We start from the raw sequence: 19,215 nt of genomic DNA on the forward strand, positions 1-19,215 counted from the left end.
ATGGTCTCGATCTCCTGACCTCGTGATCCGCCCGTCTCGGCCTCCCAAAGTGCTGGGATTACAGGCTTGAGCCACTGCGCCCGGCCCAATTTTTGCATTACTTTTAATGAGAAAAACTATAACCCAGTAGAAAAGACAGTAACTTTGAAATTCTGCAGTTCACTGCAGAGGAAATGCGAATGACCAAAAAACCTATAAGAATATACTCAACTTCACTAATAACCAGAGAAATGCATATTAAACAGACTAATGAAACACCACTTCACATGCATCGCATTGGCAAAATCATCAGAAAACACTGAGTTTTGGGAAAATGTGAGGAAATGAGAATGTGTACATTGTGCTGCTAGATATGAAATATGTTTACAGGAATGTTGGCAAACAGTTTGGCAATTATTAGAAGGGTTCAAGATGTGCTTACCCTCCACCTGTAGAATGTTCCTTTGGAAACTCCCTGCGTATGCACAAGGAGCACATATAAAGACATTATTACAGAACTACATACCAAAGACAAAAAGAAGAAGCCACCATCTTGTCCAAGAGAAGAGATAAATAAAACTAGGCTTATTCATACAATGGAACACCATACAGCAGTTACAGTGAATTAGAATGAGTTAGAGTTACATGCTTCAAAAACCAATGCATGTCCTAGGTATACAACGAAGAGAAATGAAAACATCTGTCCACACAATAACATGTACATAAATGTTTACAGCAGCGTTATTCCTAATAACCAAAAAATGGAAATAACCCATATGGTCATCAATTGATCGATGGATAAACAAATTGTGGTATATCTACATAATGGAATATTACAACATAGACAGATCTTAAAAGCATATGCTTAATGAAAGAAGCCAGTCACATAAAAATATGTATTATTAGATTCCATTTATATAAAACTTCCAGAATAGGCAAATCTATAAAAACAGAAAGTAGATTAATGGTTTCTTTTCATTGCAGAGGGCCAGGCAATGAGACGTGATAGCTAAAGGATATCGAGTTTCTTTCTAAGGTGGTTGAAATATTATAAAATTGACTGTGGCATTGATTTCAATTATCTGTGAATATAATATAAACCAGTAAAATTGTTTTGTATTTTAAATGGATGAATTGTGTGTTATGTGAATTACATACTATTAAAGTTGTTACAAAAAAGGTGTAGACTAGTATAATATTTAGGTAAGTAAGTAAAGAAAAATAGATGTTGTTTGAGGATACACATACACATTGTAAAACTTCAACATATGCATTGCAGTGATGCCCCTGAGATTCAGGGTGGAAGTTGCCTTTGCAGAGGGAAGCTGGGGAATAAACAGGAGGGCATAGCGCTTCTTTTAAAATGCATATCAAAGAAATATCACACAATGTTAACCTAAGTTTACTCTTAATAATTCATACATAGATACTATGGTATCATTTTCTGGGTTTGAAATTCTTCATAATTTTTTAAATTTAAAACCAAAATATTCTTGTAAGCCTGTTAAATTAATTAAAATGCAACTTTAACCTTCAAAGATGAAATAAAATGTTTCCTTTCCTTGTTCTGATCTTATAGACCATAAATCCATCCGCTTTTCTTTCTTGGGCTATGTTTTACAATTGTAGAGGGGGATCTCAGGAGATATGTGTTTGAGTTCATAAAGTGAGTTTTGCATGAATCACACGCCTCTCAAAGGAAAGCAGTAGAATTCCAGCAACAGGGAACCACAAAATGATGCTTTTTGTCTGTTTAGAACAGACATTTTTATCCCTTTAAGAATGATATAAATTAAATAACTCCTCCCCGTAATAACATGGTAGCACATTTTAGTTTCAGCTTGTAAATGGGTCACATTGGTTTGTTTTTCCAAAATGTAGGTTATTGGATGGCAATGGTGGTGGTAAGAGGAAAACATGCATTTCGGACATTTTTGAAAACTGAAATGGAGTTGGGAGTCTCTTTACATTCAATCTGTAAAGACAACAACTTGTTGGTTGTGAAAAACGTAAATATTTTGTAGCTCAACTAAATCCAAGTTTGAAATGTGAAAGCCACATAAAAATCATTATTGTGCTCTTATCTCAGGAAGGACCGCTTTTATTGCAAACTGTAAAATAGATTCAGCTACTCTAGTCCTTCTGAAATGGCATATTAAACTGATATCTGCAATGATCTGAGGATATCGTGAATTCAGCTAAGTAAATGATATAAATCTACGTTGTATAATAAAAGAAAACTAATTGCAAAATGTATACCATCCTGGGATTACTTTTGTCAGAAAATAATAGGAATGGCTGGGTAGATCTTGTTTGAGGAAGTATTTATGGCCAATCCCTGGAGTGTCTGAAATCACTGATATAAGATGCTGGCAAAATCCACTATGCTTACTGGCTTAGCTGACCATCACACCCAGGAGGAAAGATTTTTATGGAGAAAAGTCTTTTAAATATGTGGCTGACTGCTAATAGATGGAACCAATTACCCAAGAAATTAAAATGAATAGATGGTTAGTCATCACTGCTTGGATTACTGTAATAGCCTGTTTGTGACTAGGTCTTCTTCCTGCATAGACAATGATATCCCCTCTGAGGATGAATCCCAAGTTCTACAGATAATTAATAACTCATAATTTCTTTCACTGGAAATTACAATTGGTAGACCCTTCTGTGCCTCTGTAATCCACCAAGATAATAGTTTATAATGAGCTTTAGCGTTCCTTGTACATATCCCTTGAATTAACCAGAATGAAGTCTACTCTTTTTTCCTGGATCATTTTCAAAAGAAGTTTTCAAATCATCAGCTTGGCCGTAAAATTAATCGGATGGGTTTCTAAAATAGCCTAAAACATTTGATCAAGTATATTTGGAGCTAATGTTTGAATCACATAAACATTCCCCAGATCAACTAATTAGTGGAGCAGTCCCAAGAGCCTGAATAATTAGTTTCAGATGCAAACAACTTTTACTTGCAATATATAAAAGTATTGCATTCATTTGTGCTTTTATAATTGACACCAAATTCATGTTATATCAATGAAAATGCTGAAAGGAATGACATTTTCTCATGTACATGAGAGATTTCTGAAAATGTTCTCTAGATTAACAACTTGAAAAGTAGGATCCGATATCCCTTTAAAATAACTATTAGTAAACTAGTTAGTTAAAATTCAGATATTATTTAGATCATCATTTTCCAAAATGTGTTCAAGATCACGCAAGTGATGCTGAATTCTTTTTTTTTCCGGAAAGAGCATACTCTGTCCCCATTTTGGAAATGTCCAATATACATTAGCACATTAAGGACTCTGAGAAGTCCTGTAGCAAAGAAAACCCTAACTCAGCACTGTCTGTATTTATTTAATTTGTGAATCTTATTTTTTCCTAACACTTATTCCAAACATCACACACTGGAAAACGCCAGTAGGCACTGATCTATCCCCTTATGGATAAAGGCCTGAAGAGTTTAAAGTACTTACCCAGGATCACATGAGCACTAAGTTCAAGAGTGAGGGGACTGGCTCCCAATTCAGTGATCCTTCCTGGGATGATCTAATAAAGGAAGAGATTGTCCAAATAATGCCCTCAATTTGTATGAACTTTTTTAAAAATAGTAAAACAACAACAACACAACCCAGTGATTTAGGAATCATCAAGAAATCCAAGAAATCAAGAAACCTAAGAATATTTAGGCATTGTCTTCCTTCTGGTTTAGAAATAGTTTGATAATGGATAGGAAAAATTGGGTAGAAAACTGCACTGTATAGCAAATAATACCATCTCGCTTTGATTTGAAGCAAACCAAAGGTCCCTCCCTCCTCCCCTCTACTCTCTCGTTATCCGTATTCATACTGCAGCTCCAAGCCCCGCTCTCCAATGAAATAATTTTTTTTGACCTAAAAGAGTGGGCTCAGATCACAGAAACCGTGAGGGGAAAACTGAAATCTTGATAACACAGAGGACCAAGACTGACACTGGTTCTCTTATTTACATCATACTTCTAATTATATATCAGTACTTGTTGTGGGAGACCCTCAGGAAAATCCCCTTCTGTGCCTGAGACCCTCTGACTTCACCATGTAACCATTTTTCCTTCCCGTCAGAAGCAGATGGAATTAATAGACTGTGACAATTGTCTATTGTTCTAAGTGAGTTACACCATGATCTGTTTGCCTCTTTCCCAGAAGATGGACGACAAAATGCAACAAGAAATGAGAATGTGTAATGTCTGAGGTTTTCCTATTAAAAGTCCCTCTTTGTTCAGAAGTCATACTAGCTTGATTTTCTGTGTTCTATTAGATAATATAAAAATCTTGCCCCTCAGTGTCCCTGATGAAATAAGAGAATCATGATGGGGTGTCCTCAAGGCCTCACGGTTTCCTGCCTTGAGGAAGCATATTACAGAAGTCAGAATGAACATCTCCTCCCTTGGAAAGGAATTTCTTCAGGGCTAAAGACACCCCACTACAGGGCAGGACACCCCATTTCTCATCTGCCCTCCACTGAGAGAGCAAAGTCAGCCAGGGCTCAGAATCATTCAGATAATTTAAGAGCCCACCTTCAGAGGCAGGGCTAGAAGCCATGTGGGTAGTATCTGACATTTTAAACTTAACCTTTGATAGTTCAGTTAATTAATTTCTCTGAAATCTCTACCTCATTTTAGATAACCTAGGCACAAAAGGAAAGTCATCCCCAATTCATGCAGTTTCTAAGTCAGTATGATTACACTTTTCAGTGATTTGTTATGTAGTTCATGCTTCTGTGTTAATAAGCAGTGATTTTTTTAATAGGGAAAAGTCTGGCTTGTGGATATCTGCTAAGATCAATTATTAATGCTTGTGTACCTATTGCACTCATAAAACACCTGCCTAGAGCTCCCGAAGGAACTCAGGAAGGTGGAATAAGATAATATTTATTTAGCATCTACTGTGCCAGGCCTTCCATATATTCTTACTAAATTTGATTTCGATCCAACTTCAGAAAAGTAGCCTTCATTTTTATCACTGTTAGAGATGCTAAACCTGAGAATGAGAGAGGATGCTTTATTCTATTCACTCTGCAGTTATTACTTATCTGAAGGAGGAAGAGGAGAAATTAGAGAAGCAGTGAGGCTGAGATCATCTCCTCCATTGCTCCTCAGAGTATGGCACACATGACATCACCTAGATACTTCCTGGAAATGCTGATTCTCGGGTGCTCCTGGAACTACTGTGTTGGAATCTGTGTTCCAACAAAATTAAACAAAATACCAGGTGATTCGTGTGCACTTTAAAGTCTGAGAAGCAGTGTCTATGTAATGAAAACTTGTCCCAGAGAAAAGGAAAGGGACAGGAAGAAGACGGTCTGTATGGGCAAGACAGAGAGAGATGGAGTTGAGAGACACAGAAGAAAAAAGGCGAGCTTGCAGTTCATTGCGTTGAGTTGGGAGACTGAGAGGGAGGTTGGGAAAGTAGCACTGTGATAACATTCTCCTGTGGCTTTTAAATTAGAGCCCTTTTAATGTCTTTTAGGAGAGTCCAGTATCCTTTTAAATTTTGTTTTCAATTATTCTTGATTCCTGGTCTGACACTGGCCTTTCACTGTGCCATGATGCTGCCCGACTTTCAAATAGGCACCACTTAATTAAGCTTCTGAGCTTAACTGGTTTGAAAGACCAGATGAGAGTCGTTGATCCTGCAAGAGAAGCAGGGGCTTGTGGAGCTCACGTCTTCTCTCTTCCCCCAGTGTACTAGTGGGGGGGTGGAATATTGGGTGCTAACCATCTTGATTTTGCTTGGACATACATTGTCCAAACTGCAGCCCATGGGCTGCATGTGGCCCAAGACAGTTTTGAATGCAGCCCAACCACATATTCATAAACTTTCTTAAAACATTATGAAATATTTTTACTTTTTTTTTTTTTTAGCTCATCAGCTATCACTAATGTTAGTGTATTTTACGTGTGGCACAAGACAATTTTTCTTCTTCCATTGTGGCCCAGGGCAGAAAAAGATTGGACTCCCCTGGCCTAGACCACACAGGAATCAAATTCTGGGCAGCAAGTTGGGGTCTATGAACCTCTCAGAGCTCATAGAAGATGTACCACTTAGCCCAACCTATGGCCACCATGAAGTCCCATTGAGCCTTGCTACTCAACCTGTGAATGAAGGGACAAGCAGCATTGACATTACCTGGGAACTTTTTAGAAATGCAAGCTCTGGGCCGGGCACGGTGGCTCACGCTTGTAATCCCAGCACTTTTGGAGGCCGAGGCAGGTGGATCACCTGAGATCAGGAGTTCGAGACCAGCCTGACCAACAAGTTGAAACCCCATCTTACTAAAAATACAAAAACTAGCCGGCCATGGTGGCAGGCACCTGTAGTCGCAGCTATTCGGGAGGCTGAGACAGGAGAATTGCTTGAACCCGGGAGGTGGAGGTTGCAGTGAGCTGAGATCACACCACTGCACTCCAGCCTGGGCGATAGAGCAAGACTCTCTCTCTCTCTCAAAAAGTAAAAATAAAAAGAAATGCAGGCTCTAATCCTCCTCTTCAAACCTGCTAAATCACTACATGTACTTTACCAACATGCCTGGGCCACTTGCGTGTACTTTAAAGTCTGAAAACATTGCCTTAGCAGTATCTATAGTATTTTTTGCCAACCTCTTACCTCAAATTAATCTCCCTTCCTGAAGCTGCTCCCTCCTAAGCCTGTGTCCTAGGCACACACACAGGGACTTGATTAATTTTTGGTATATGTCTCTGCAAATATCTCCCAGACCAGACCTCCCAAAGCGCCTCAGGAGATAGTATGATTCTGAACAGATGCCAAATGCAATTTTTGGCAGAAGTCAAGAAAAAATCTTGGATTATCTACTCTAACTAGGCTACAGGGCAAAAATATTACCTTTTCTGGGTTTTGTTTACTTAATTATAAAACCAGTCATGCCATGGCTGTTCCAGCAAATCTGGCTCCAAGTTTTGCGTGTAAATATGAAAGATTTCACTACCATCTCATTTGGAGCCTTAGGGATTTCATATTCAATGTCTAATTTGGTTTTAGTGATACTGATAGAAGAACCTTCTTTGCAGAGCTATGTAGAAAAATGACTGACTTACTGCCTGACCCAGTAATTCCACTCATAGGTATGTACCCCCCAAAAGTGAAAGCATATATCCACACAAAACCTTGTATATGAATATTTTTGGCAGCATTATTCATAATAGTCCCAAAGTGGAAACAACCCAAATGTCCACCAACTGAAGAATAAATAATTAAATGTGGTATGTCTTAGTCCATTTTGCACTGCTGTGACAGAATACCTAAGACTGGGTAAATTATCATGAACAGAAATATTTTTTCTCATGGTTCTGAAAACTGAGAAGTCTGAGATCAAGGGCTGGCATCTGGTGAGGACCTCCTTGCTATGTCATCCATGGTGGAAGGTAAAAGGGTGCATGTGTGAGAGAAAAGGGGACCAAGCTTGTTCTGTAACCCACTCCTGCACTAATGGCATTAATCCATTTGTGAGGTCAGAGCCCCCATGGCCTAATCACCTCTCAGTAGGCCCCACTTCCCAATAGTGTTACATCAGAGATTAAGTTTCCAACACATGCTTTCTGGGGACACATTCAAACCATAGCATAGTATGTCTGTATAATGAAATGTTACTTGGCCATAACATGGAATGGAGTACTGATACATGCTTCAATAAGGATGAACCTTGAAAACATTATGCTAAGCAAAATAAGCAGACACTGAAGGACAAATATTGTGTGATTCAATTTACATGAAATGTCTACAATAGGCAAATCCATAGAGACAGAAGTAGATTACTGGTTTCCAGGGGCTAGGGGAAGGGCAGAGAAAGAGGACTGGAAAGAGACTGCTAACCAAAATGAGATTTCTTTTGGGAGATATTGAAAAATGTTCTAAAATTGACTGTGGTGATAGTTGCACGACTCTGTGAATATGGTAAAACACACACACACACTGAATTTTACATTTTTAAAGGGTAGATTTTATGATATGTGAATTAAATAGCAATGAAACTGTTTTCAAAAATGACTGGCAAGGAAAAAAGAACAGCTCTAAGTATGAGATGGAAGCCTGTTGGAGGGTGGTGTGTAGCCCTTGCCCAGGACAATGGACGAGGAGAGGTGCAGCCCTCATGGCCATCTGTTTTCATCATCCAGGTCCCAGCATGGACAGCTGAACATGGGAGCTGCTTAACAACTAGGTCCAAAAGTGGTAGCATTCTCAAGATAACACCCTTCTTCCTGACTGAAGCAGGTACTATTGACGCTTTTTTTTCCCCTCCCAAAATGAATCTCACTTACTTTTTGATTAACTCATTTTGCCAGGACGTAAGTGTCTAAATTTAGTTATAGTAAAAAGAATAATTATTATTGGAAATGTGTTAATTCTCCTCTGTTACACATTTAGCTTAAGCCCCTTGTTGGGAGTTACCACACCCTATGGAGAAAACGCTCTCCAAGTGAATCAATTCTACAATGTGAGGTAGGTCCCATTACGGATCTGAGATAGGTAGGATAGATGGTAGATACAGCACCAGCTACATTCTTGGTGGGTTTCAGTGCAAAATGAAAATGTGGGGCCCCAGTTCATAAATTATTTAAACATTCAAAGCAGTGCAGCAGAGCAAGCACAGGGACCCTGTAAGTGTGAGACCCTATGGGACTGCACAGCTCACACCCATGAAGCTGGCCCTGGATAGATACATAGGGGTGTGTGTGTGTGTGTGTGTGTGTGTGAAAGAGAAAGAGAGAGAGGAGAGAAATCCCTATTTTATGTACTTGAAAAGAATTTTATGATCTTTATTGGACATGCTATTTCTTGTTAATAAAAGCTGCTTCAAAATGGTATATTTTTTCACAGACTGGTCTGAGGATAGACTGGTCTGGTGACTCCAGAGCTGATACTAAACACACTTGAGTTTCATGGGTTATTCTAGAACCTCCCTTTCTTTTTTACCCCTAAAACCCAAAGTCATACGTTGAGCAATACAGGTCAGTCCTCCCCCATCTTCACATTGGCTCTGCAGTCTGTAGGTTGTCTTTATGCTACTCTTTCTACATTTCAAGCTAGAAGTTAATTTTAGCCTACTCTTGCCTATATAAAAATATTAGAGAGAGGAGAATACAATTGGAAGAAAATACAATAAAATTAGCCTTGGACCTGAATCTCTGAAATGGCCTTAGCTAGACCTTTGTACATCAGGAGCATAGTAGGAACTCTAAAATGCTTGTTAATGAGTAACTGGATAAAAATCCTTTTTAATATTCTGAGTTTGTAGTGGGCTGTCTAATGTCTAAGGGCTCTGTTGAACAAGAGAAGAATCTGTGTATTAGGGTAATAATTTACATAATGAGGCTTAAAAAATGCTTAGGACATCTTTGAGCAGAAATCACCTTTTTCTTGAATGCTGTGTTATCGTCCCCATGCTCCAACTTAAGCCTAAAGAGAGAGGCAAAGGGAGAAAGATTCAAGGCTTCAATCTAGTCAGAGTTAGGAAATGGAAGCCTTTGGGTGAGGTACATCTGAGGCATATAACTGTATATTTTAAGTTCCCCAAGTTGCTTAGTTTGTCCACATGTATCATGCCAGCTTATGTAAAGCTCATGCCCCACACCACAAAAGGGCAGACAATGCTGAGCACATCCACTGACTTCACAGTGACAAAAATGAAACGTGACGGTGGCTTCCTGAGAGCTTTGTGAACTGACACATTAAAACCTGCCTATTGGCAACAACCGAAGTTGTAGGGTGGGAGACGGTGGCAAGCAAACTGAGTGTGTGATGTTTTGCAGTCTATAGTTTTAGCAGCCTGTTTCTCAAAAGCAGAATGTGCTAAAAAATGCTTGTGCCTGAGGTTATGGATAGTCAAACCTGAGGTCATGGAGAATAACTTTCAGAAAAGTTAGATAAATTCTTCAATATCATCAATTTAACCTCCTAGCCTCAGAACGAGCAATGAACATTTGGGATTCAATAAAATTGATGACATGAAAACACACACGTATTATTTTTAATGAACTATGGTCAGTCTAGGGTGGGTATTTGTCAGTCAATAGTCAGAAATGATACTTGTTGCCACTCCCCAAGTGAAACAGTTGAGAGTTTTAAGAGATATGGAGTTTCTTTTTGATATGTAATGAATTCATTTGGGAATAAAACCAGAGTATGAGTTGGAGTCTGTTAAGTCCAGAATGATTTTCTTCTGCTGATGCCCATAATTATGGTCCTAATGGTTTCTGTTTTCTTATCACCTCCTAAAAGTATGAATTGATTGGCATGTTTCCTTACTGTCAGAGGTGAAAGCTTTGAGTTAGCCAATATCATCATCTTCCATGCATGCTGCTCAGGTTTTAGGAACTGCACAGAAATGAACTGTTCATGATTTCCCACTAACTCTTTTAATGTATGTGCGCTCTCATTTTATGTGGTTTTCCAGGGATAATAATAGTTTAGAATTATTTTTGTTTTCCAGGAGTGTAATGATATACCCTAATGAATGACTTCAATGTCTCCCATGGAAGAACTAAATCATTGACAATGGAGACATTTGTGGCTAAGAATATATAAATGTGTTAATTAATTTAGTCAATAAATATCTAGTCATTAAGAGAGGCATAATGAAGTCTCAATGTTTTGAATCCCTAGGCACATCTGTGCAAAACTAGAATATATAAACATCATCCTGAATGCTCATCAGCAAATAATGAACACCGACATCTGTGAAGGCAAGGTAGAATTATATCAGTGAACAAAATGATGACAACAAAAAGTCTATTAAATTGTTTGTAGAAGTTGGATAGATATATATATAGTAGGAGATAGATAGATAGATAGATAGATAGATAGATAGATAGATAGATAGATAGATAGATTAGCCCAATTTCCTGATCCAGGCAATTCCAGGTGGATCCATCTCATCTTTCCCTGAGAAAAGTCCAGCTAGTAGCAGCAGTCACATTTTCATCATCTTTTTTGCAGCAACAGTCATTGGTCATGCTTGTTAGTCAGTGACATCAGCCTTGACCAGAGCTACTGGCATGGAAATCCCCTTCATACACAATTCACAGCCAACAGTCACAAACTTGGAACATGATTTGAAGATGGCCATTGACCTTCCACTCTCTTGTCCACCTTACAACTTCTTACTCCTTTCTCCAAAACTTTCAGAATAAATCAAGATGTTCCCATATGCACTAAGGCTTAGAATATCACAATACCCTGGTAGTGTTAGCAAGCAGAAACAGACCAGAGTACCTTTCCAAGCTAATAGTGTTTTGAACCTTGTTTTCTGGAGGTCATACACATCTGGATCACTTGTAGCTGAACCTGGGCAGCCAGCTTTGGATTGAAGAGGCTTACATATTCACTCTAAAATCGCTTTCTCGGTGGGGGTGTATTAATGTCATATAATATCCTAGCCAGGACCCTTTTGTTGCACAAAACAAAACTACACACAAAACAGGTCAGGCCAAGAAGACAATTTCGTTGATGGCAACATCTTCTAGGGTTCAGCTGGCAGAGGTCAAGAAATGAGGCTGCTTCCCTGTATCTGAATGAACTCCATAGGCTTTGGCTTTTTCTCTACTCGTCTGTTTACAGACTGACACTCTTCTGTTTCCCCAAACTTTCAGTTTGCATAAGATTTTTCTTGGCCCCAAATCTGTATCACTTTCACTTCATGTTTATTTCATCGTATAATTCAGGGCTCCTCCAATGGTGTCCTCAGACCAGTCTGTGAAAAAAATTTTGCCACTCTTGTGATGAGAAAAGTACAGAAATTGAGAATAAACGTTCAATCAAATAGGAATTTGGTCTTGCCCCACCATCCAAGTCCATAATGGGTGGACCTGCCTTGTTGAACAGGATAAGGACCAGCGTGGGCATCGCTAATCTCAGCTGGGGAGTTGTGCGGGGCGCCTAACACATGCAGCAAGGCTATGTTACAACATGTGATAGTTTAGGGTTAATTTTTCACTGTGACCTTTAAAAACACAAAATTCAGAATTTATTTCACTCACCAAAAGAAAATTTAATTTTAATTGTAAATTTACAGATTAAATTTTTGGAAGTGGCTGCTGAATCGTATGGATGATAAATTTTGAAAATATATTATTACTTCACTTTGGATAAAAGTTAACATCCTAAGCTGATGGAAACTGCTTTAAAAACATCTTCCACTTCCATCAGCCTATGTCTGTAATATTGGTTTCTCTATAACTGCTATGAAGATAAAACATAGAAGCAGTTTAGATACATGTTATCCCCTGTGAGTAGTATTATCATCCAACCTAGATTAGATTAGTTAACAAACAAGAAGCAAGCTCATTTTTTACATCAAAAACTTTACATATTTATACACATGGTATTTAAATTTAAAACAGGTGTGTACTGTGGATAATCAATATCAAAACCAAAACTTTTGTTTAGCTGTGATTACGGAACAGCTAAAAGTTACAAGTGTAATAGTGATTCTCTATAATATTTACCTGTTTGTATGTCTCCAGTGAATAATACATACATATTTTATAAGTACTTAGGTAGACATAGAGATGTACGACATAGACTTCCCTTCAAGAAAAGACTTGGTGGCCAGCTGCAGGCAATGGGGCCCCAGGCAGCTTTTAGCTGTCAGTTCCTTCATGGTCTGTCTCAGCTGCAGAGGACTGCACTGCCTCTTCCTGCAGGTGGCCCAGGAAGAGGACACCCTTCCTGGGCCATCTGCATTCTGCCCTTAAGTCAGCTAGGGTTACAAAGTCCCACCATTTTGGCCCAATCCTGGACACTCTAATGGACAGTATTCTCTCTAGAGCTCCCCACTGGGTTGGCCAAGGTTTTATCAGATCTGTATCATAGCTTGATGTCTTCTACTCAGTACTGATTTATCTGTCTTCTATTCATAATTGTTGATACTGAATGAATGAAAATCTTTTACCCTCAACTCTATATCAGCGTCTGCTTCTGGAGAATCAAATCCACACATTGTCACTTTAGCCTGACACATAGGGCCAAGTGAGTCCAGAGCAAGGGAACTAATTCAGAGCTGAACCAAGGCTGCTATGAAAAGACTCTTCGAGAAGGGCTGACATTTCAGTTGAATCTGGGAAAATGAATACAAAATTGATGCAGGGAGCAAAGCAAAGTGACCACATTCCCCCAGGTAAAGGAAACAGATTGTGCAAAGGCAAGGAGGCATGTCCCTGGCATAGCAGGCTCCTGTCACTTGGGTTCTGTTCAATTATCACCTCCTCCAGAAGACTTCTCAGACCATCTAATTTAGAGTTGGCAGCCCTGCCCCTGTTAAGCAGTACATCTGGCATGGCAGGCAGGAAGAGATCAGAAAGGGCTAGGTGGGAACTTAATCCTAAAGGCCGCAGGAAGCCTTTGGGAGACTGTAACTGCACTTCCTTTACCATCCAAACTGTGCCTTAGAAATGCACTTGGGGGCTGCATGAAGATGTTAATGAAATGGGGTGAGAGTGGTGATTGGAGGATGGGTTTGGAGGCTTTTATGACAATACTGATTTTTTAAAAAGTGGTGGCAGATCATGCGAAGCAGTGGTTCTCTAATATTCTGGTACCTTTGAATCACCTGGGAATTGTTAAAATACCCATTCTGATTCAGGATGTCTGGGGTTGGGCTCAAGGCTGCATTGCCAACAAGCTTCCCAATGATGATAAATGCTGGCAGTCTACAGGGATGTCAAGACCTAAGAATCAAGCCATTAATCAGCAGGTGATATGTACCAACCTAATAGGGAGAAGGATAAAGATGTTCATAAATCTGTAGGCATAGCCAGACTCTCTGAAACCAAATGCCAGGAGACATAAGCATAGGTCTTTGAGGCATAGATAGTTGGAGACATACCAGGCAAAGAGATGGCTAGTTCATCCCAAGGGACCATAAACCTCTCCAAGTATGAGATGCAGATATGTGGTTCATTTAACCATAGCTGCATGTCGCCTGCTATTGACCAGGAATTAGATCAGTTAACTATGATGAATTGAGTCAGCTTTTGGCTTCTGCTAGAGCCCTAGATTCATCACAGTTTTAGCTCTTGTTCATTCATCCAAAATGTGGTTTTCACAGGAAAAAATTCACAGCTATCCAAATTCTTCCCTTGGTTACTATTATGCAACATTATTATTAAAGCTGATTATCAAAGATACCTTCAATTTGCAATTTTGGGCGGGTGCATCTGAATACTTAATTCTCCTAGTAAAGTCAGCTATGAAATGCAATTTTTTTATATCACACATGAGGAAGGGTACACCAGCCTTAAGTAACATTGACTATTTTTAGACTAAATAGTTGATGTTTTTCCTCTCCTCTCCTTCACCTCCCCTCACCTCGCTCTGCCCCCATATCCATTAGATATCTGTCACCCAACAGAATATGGAATTCCTGGCACATGACACTGAACCTCAATTATTTTGAAACTGAGTTTGTTTCTTCTCTGTCTTTAAATCTGGTTGGAGAAAATTTGGAAAAGCTTCCAATTGTTAATAAATTTTAAACTAGTATTATTTCCTTATGCATATATATATTGCTGCCAAGTAAATGAAAATTGCTTCTCATATTAATCATCTATAAAACTTCAGGATGCAGTTTATATATTATATATTAATATATGTTAACAACATGCATTATGTTAATATATATTAATCATCTATAAAACAGCATGATACAGCAATATATGAGCATGTGAGCACATACATGTTTGTATAGAATGAAATACTTCAAATTCTTCTATAGAATTTGATTGGATTCACAAACTACAACAATTTTAGCTTTAAAAGTAAGATTTTTAAAAACAGTGACTTTGGGGGGGAAGATCAATATATTTACTTAAAAGTATGCAGTTATTTAGATTTTATTTTTAATTATCTCTTCATGCAAAATGAAAAGTTCCATCTTGCTAGTCTCAGTTCATGTATGGTGGCACACAATCTGTAAAGAACAAATATCTGACAACACTGAGCAATGCCCCTGGAACTGACAATTTCCCACAGAGGGAAAGGACAGGAAGTAGTAATTATGAGGTTGTGATTCAATTTGGAAGATTCTGAGGGTATTGTCTAAATTTAGAATAAATGTGCCATAGAGTGTTAGTAATCTGCCCCCGCTGCTGATCATTTCCGTTTATATCCTGAACTTGCTTTAATTAAGAATGAACCTTGTGAACTGAACAACATATAAAATTCTTTAAAAAGCAAACTACAGAAGGACCACAAAAGTTTAAGAATAAAATAGGAAATTCTATCTTGGGCCAACAGCCATTTCTGAGGCAAAAATAGTAGTATACGTGGGTTAATGTGTATGAAACTGCATTGAAAAGCATACAAAGCTATACAAATGTCTGAGGCAGGAGAATGGCGTGAACCCGGGAGGCAGAGCTTGCAGTGAGCCGAGATCGGGCCACTGCACGACAGCCTGGGTTACAGAGCAAGACTGTGACTCAAAAAAAAAAAAAAAAAAAAGAATGTTGTGAGAGGGAGTGAGGTCTCTTAGGGGGTGAATCATAAATTTTCAGGCGGGGAAAATAAAATAAATGCATACTTCTGAAAGAGCAAACAATACAAATGTAAAAACCAAACAACAGCCAAGTGAACCCATTCACATATCCATGACTGGAGTGTCTTCCTGCACACCATTTGGATGTTACAGACAACTGGAGCTCAGACATGCTGAGGTTATCATCAGGGGATTTTTCATTTCCACAAAATATTTCCAGAATGTCCATGAACAATGCACATAGGGTTATCACAACACTATTGCACAGTCCCCTGGGATTTGTATACTGTGGTTACTGGCTGGTTACTGGTGGCTTAAGCATGGGGTTGATAAAGCTAAAACTTCACACTTGCATGGGTCTCTGTGCAGAGTGTTCTGGGTGCCAAGGAGAAGGCCGGTTGCACTCAGAATCATTTCAGTGTAAGCATTTCTGGTCAGTGGCCTAAAGAGATCACAGAAGGAAAGGTGCTGAGCTTCAGGCGTTTGTCATGGTTTATTTTCTCACTCTAAATAAATATGCACATCCATACCTATTTTTGTATTTGGATCAAAGACGAGGCAACTAACTTGATTTCTTTTCTTGGATCCACACTTCTGTATGATGTTTAGTAAAAGCCGACCTGTCTGTATTTCAGTGAAAACTCTTTAAGTACATGCTCGTCTAATTTATCCATCAATCATCTGATTGTTATTGAGAAAATATACTAGTCAATAGGCTGCCTGGAATGGTCTAGGTAGGTGTTTTGCCCACCCCATCTGGTGTCATGTACCTGGGAAGCATGTCACCTTGACTTCACTTGGAGCTCGCATCATATGCCACTCTCTCAGTCATCAAGACTTGCTCATTTTCCCTCCATTTCTCGTCACATATTAAACCTCTTCTTATTTGCCATGTCCTGCCAGCAGTGTTCTGTAGATATTATTTTACAACAGTCCTAAAAGATAGAGGTTAATACCACCCTTATTTTAAAGAACTCACAGGAAGCCATCAGCTGGTAAATGGTTTGGTCATGATTCAAGACAGTCAGTCGCCTCCACAGCCTGAGATCTTAGCCAAGGGCTGCACTACCTCAGTGACCGTAAACCCTCAAAAACTCCTGCCCATGTCTCTTGTCCCAGTGCATCTTGGTTCCAATCCAACCATTAAACCAGTGGTTCTCAACAAAGAGCGATTTTGAACCCCAAGGAACATCTGGCAATGTTGAAGACATTTTTGATAGTCACAATTAGGGAGGTGCCACTACATCCGGTGAGTAGAGACCAAGGTTGCTGTTAAACATCCTGCAATGCACAGGGCAGCCCCTGCAACAAAGAATTATCTGGCCCTAAGTAGCAACAGTACTGCTGTTGAGAAATCCCATCTTAAGCTAGTACCCAAATAATCCATCTTAAATACATCACCCCGCTTTAATAACGTCTTCCTTTCCAGATAAAATTGATAATCTTTGAACTTGAATTCTCTGACTTCTGTAAGATATCCTTTTCTGTTTTTCTTTTCTTTCTTTCTTTTTTTTTTTTTTTTGGCTACCACCATTTTGACTCCAACATATCCTGTAGTACATGAAGCCAAGAGACATGGGCTTTGCTCCTGGCTCTGTCATATTACACTGGCATGTCACACAGTCTCTCCAGGCTTCAGCCTTCTCATTGTGAAATGATGGAATTAGGTTGTGTGATCCCATGGACCACTTCCAGCAGGCCACTTGCTCCAGCTTCCCTCAGCAGGAAAAGGTGTTCCCAGCCAAAGGCCAATCTTTTTGTTCAGCACCTGACCGATAACCAAGATTGCCACTGGAGCAAGGAGGAATAGAAGCACACCAAGAGCAGAGACCAGAGCTGTAGGCAGGAAAGGAGGCTTCCCATGGGGATGGGAAGACTGAGCTAGAACAAGGTCAAAAACTCACAGGTTAGGTCGCCAGCATAGAAAGAGTGGGTTACAGTAAGAATGCCACGTGCTGGTTCTTATCAAATGTTAGACACGACATACCCTGACATGTGCCAAGACTGTAAGTAGGTTCCCTGGGTCTGCGCTGCTCCTGGAATAGCCCAAGGTGACAGGGTGGGGGAGGCTGTTTTCAGGTGCATAAAGACATGATGAACGATGATGATCAGACATTGATGTGATCAAAACCCACCCTGGTAGCCCCACCCAAGTCAGTCTCAGTGGGCCCCACTAGCTGTAAACCCTGCTCCCCCATTGTCTGATTCCAGGCTGTCTTATTTTTTTCAGAGACCCCCTAAAGGAGCTGCCCTGAATGGGAGACTCCATGTTGGCTTGTAGCATTCTCTCTGCCACAACCCTAGGGATGAAGAAATTCTCTTGTTAGGTTCCCTGCCCCTGAGCCTTCCACAGCAACATCTTTCCTTTTTTACGGTCCTCAATCATAGTACTCTAAACCACTGGGGTGTGTGCATATGTGTGTGTGTGTGTGTGTGTGTGTGTATCTGTGTGTGAGAGAGAGAGAGAGAGAGAAACAATCTCAAATGCACAGAAGAACAGCAAGAACAGTACAAAGATATTTTGTGTAAACCATTGAAGAGTAACTTGTTAACCTGATGCCCTATCACTCCTGACGACCTCCTGTATCATTCGTACAAGGACCTTCTGCTATATAAGCCAATACAACCATCAAAACTTGGAAAGTAACATTGATAGACTACGACGATCTAATTCTCAGGCCCATTCAAGTCTCACCTATTGTCACAATAATGCTGTTTAGGGCAAAATAATCCAGTCTGAAAAAACAAGTTGCATGTAGTTACTGTGCATATTTAGTGTCCTTCCATTTGAAAGAGTTTTCAGTCTTTCATAATCTAGATATTTTAAAATTACAGATCAGTTATTTTGTAGACTGTCCCTCAATTTAGAGTTGTCTGGTAACCGGTTATGATGAGATTCTGATTATGCATCTTTGGCACAAATGCCACTGAAGTGACACTGTTCTTTTGACTGCATCCTGCAAGATGGCACATGATTTCAATTTCTTTCATCACTGGTGATGTTAACTTTAATCAGTTTATTAAGGTGGAGTCCGTCTGCTTCTCCACTGTGAAGTTAATCTTTTTTATTCCTTTGCATTTAAAAAGTATTTTATAGGGAGGTACTTTGAGACTGGGGAGATATTCTATTCCTCATTGAACTCTCAACTTACGAGCTGGGTGCTGTGGCTCACACCTGTGATCCTAGCACTTTGGGAGGCTGAGGCAAGAGGACCACTTGAGGCTGGGTCAGCGGGAGTCAGAGTGCAGCCCACTCCCTAGCAGCCCCTGCCCCTTCCACAGTGGCCTTTGGACACCTGAAAACCAAAATGTTACCCATGTATTGGGAAGTCGAAGCAAGAGACCTATTGCTACCACCGTTGTTTCTTGACATCCAAGAAGCGATTCCAGAAACTGCTGCCGAAAAACTACCACCTTTCCAACCAGTGGTAATAACCCGAAGCTGCAGACAGATTCCATTTTTCTCACTTCCATGTTCTAAAAGCCCCACAAGTGCATCTCATTAGAGGAAACTAATTCATGCAGGACTCTAGCTTCAAAGGGTGCTGGTAGGTGTTCTGAGGTTCTTGTAGATTTTTGTTTGGTTTGTTCTTTAGAGTTTGTTTGTTTGTTGATTCCCAATTTACACAAAGAGAGAGAGAGAGAGTAAAATGGAGGTGGAGGGGCTGATCCCAGGACTTCCTCTCTCTCATGCCTTCCCTCACTATT

The sequence above is a fragment of the Colobus angolensis genome, unplaced genomic scaffold (genome assembly GCF_000951035.1).
Source record: "Colobus angolensis palliatus isolate OR3802 unplaced genomic scaffold, Cang.pa_1.0 Scaffold78, whole genome shotgun sequence".
NCBI classification, from domain to species: Eukaryota; Metazoa; Chordata; class Mammalia; order Primates; family Cercopithecidae; genus Colobus; species Colobus angolensis.